Source organism: Montipora capricornis, chromosome 11, assembly GCF_036669925.1.
Source record: "Montipora capricornis isolate CH-2021 chromosome 11, ASM3666992v2, whole genome shotgun sequence".
Taxonomy (NCBI): Eukaryota; Metazoa; Cnidaria; class Anthozoa; order Scleractinia; family Acroporidae; genus Montipora; species Montipora capricornis.
Window position 1 is genome coordinate 40,704,586 of NC_090893.1, and position 2,500 is coordinate 40,707,085.

Consider the following 2,500-nt stretch of genomic DNA (forward strand, 5'->3'; position numbering starts at 1 on the left):
GTTTTTCACCCAACCGCTTTGCAGTCCAAGTGGCTTATCACAACCTTGGATGTATAAAAGAAAAAATAAAGCGATTCTTCATTCATTTAACATTCACAAGCGGCTAGGCAGTGTGGCAGTGACGCTTGCGCTTTAGCTGGACAATTCAAGCATTTGTCCCACTAAAGTGCGACGATCACTTTTCTCATTTGTCAATAAACCGCACTTCAACTATACACATTGATTTCTTTCCAAGAATAGCTTCGGTATGAGTGAAGATCAGAAAATGATCTCCAGGAAGTTTGGCTGCTAAATTACAAAAAACCTTCCATGACTATCTATTCATGAATACTCCTTAAGATAAAAGGAAATGGGCTGCTTACTTCCACCGATCATTGGTAAGTCTCCGAAAACCGTCAATTGCCGTCTGCAATATAAGCCCTTGGCATTCCTTTGCCTGGTCCCAATCCACTTCGCTTCAGATGCAATTCCGTTAATTTTTATATTACCACTGTTTGCACGGTACGCAAAAGCCGCTGGCCACTTTCTATCATCGAACCCTGCTGTTTGCCAGCTTCGTACGTTTTGATTTGTGCATTTCCACGAAGCGTCTGTAACAATACCGTTGCCGAACGATGCAACGGTATTGTTACAGACGCTTTGTGCCACCATTATTTTTAACGTAGACTGCAACGGTTTGAAGATTGGCTGGAAAGTAGAATCTGTAAAAACAACAAGGCTGAAGGTCGAGGTCGAATCAGTTAATGCTTCAGATCATGTCAACCTTATTAAATTGTATTATCACGGTAGATTATCCGTTACCTAATCGGTAAGCCTTGTAGGAGAGCATCGACTACCGTGCGAGAGATGGTGTGTTCAGCAAACTCCGACAAGGCCAACACCCAATCTGAGAACCTGCTACCTTTTTACTAAGATACTTACACACATCAATCGACCACTCCCCATCGGCTTTTCCGGGCCAATGAAATGCCTTTTTTTTTCAAGAATCCCAAAGAGATGGAGGAAAACCAGTTGAGTATTGACACGTACGGCTGAGACGTTTGAAACAGAGGCAACCAGGGTGAAATTCAAGGAGTGGTTAGAACGGGTCTTGAACACGGGATGTCCGAATCTCAAAGAAAACGTCCTAACCGTTGGGCCGCACTGTCTCTTCATCTGAAAATGGTTCCACTTTCAAGTTTTCTTTGATAAGCTCAATAAATCGAATGGCCCTAATCACAACACACCCTTGTTCATTGAATTCCGTCGGAAATCAAAGAACCTACACGCTTTCCGCAGATAGTAAGACACGGTCCAATCGGGCAATTATTACAGGATCGGCTTTATATTTCAGATAGGCTTATGGTGCATGCGGTCATGTAGAGAAACATAGCCTGAAGTCACGGACAGTTTTTTCCAAGCGCTGGAAATACAAATACAGTTTCAGAGGCAAATTATTTTTTTCAGGAGCGTCAAGAATAGAATGCGTTCAATGAGGCCACTAAAACATAAAATAGCTAAAAGTCAAGGAGACCGTTAGCCCGCGCAGGCGCGTGTCTAATAGAAAATTGGCAACATTGGCTTACGGAAGGAACCTAATTCTAACCGGGTAGGAGATTTCCATTTTCCATTGTCTTTTCCAAGGTAAAGGCCATTTGCGTAAACCCATGTCTGGTCATCTCCACTGATTACGCCTTCCATTCCTGTCAGTAAAGAAAAAAACGTGTTTTCAAATAGCCCACTTTTGATGTATTAAAATTCAGTCCTATTCCCCAGAGCCTCGAGATGGTGCCGTTTGTTTAGGACTGAATTTTAATTTATCAAACGTGGGCTATTTCATGACCATGATTTTGTCCGTTTCGCACAAAATCATGGGTGTAATTTCAGGTTTTAAAACCGTTTTCCCAAAAAGCTCGCTTTTTCGCGGCTTTGAAAAGTGGGAAAACTGACCATAATTTGGCTTACGACTATGCAAGGGAGGAGAATGGTTTGAATACCGGGTTGACGTTAAAATAGCCCATTTCCGAGTTGCTACATGCCTCACTTTCAAAGCGAGTCCTGGTGCACAACCATTCAAATGGAAATAAGTTGCGTATTCAATTCTTGTGTAACTCAAAGTCATTTCTCTTACAATAGTTGAGCACCAAGACTCACTTCGAAACCGAGACAAACAGCAACTCGGAAATGGCGCATTGCCATGCATGCAGATGGATCTTTGAAAACAGCGGTGAAAAAGTATAAACGTTAAGAAGAAACAAAACGAGAGAATCTATCTGGATACAGGTAAATGAAACTGTTCTTGAAACAATCAATATACAAAACTTTGAAGATTGATTGCAAAGGTGCTATCATCTAAATCACATTTCCAAATGGTTAGATTTTTGCATCCTTGTTAGATGAGGGCAAGGACCTAGGCTGCGTCACAGGCGTTTCCGTAGTGGAACAAAATTCTCGATGGTTTAGCCGCATCAAAAAATCGGGCAAGAACAAAAAAATGAAAGACGGGGGAGGGGAAGGGTAT

The 2,500-nt window shown here is 42.0% G+C and overlaps 1 protein-coding gene, 1 long non-coding RNA gene and 1 pseudogene across 5 annotated transcripts in view; 1 reads left to right on the top strand and 2 right to left on the bottom strand.

Annotated features, from left to right (window-relative positions):
• Positions 1 to 2,500, top strand: part of LOC138024274 (uncharacterized) — an 847,896-nt gene that overhangs the window by 483,434 nt on the left and 361,962 nt on the right. The window lies entirely within an intron of this gene.
• Positions 1 to 2,500, bottom strand: part of LOC138024290 (uncharacterized) — a 123,301-nt gene that overhangs the window by 63,275 nt on the left and 57,526 nt on the right. The gene's annotated exons all lie outside the window — the stretch shown is intronic.
• Positions 1 to 2,500, bottom strand: part of LOC138024768 (coagulation factor VIII-like) — a 9,512-nt pseudogene that overhangs the window by 3,335 nt on the left and 3,677 nt on the right.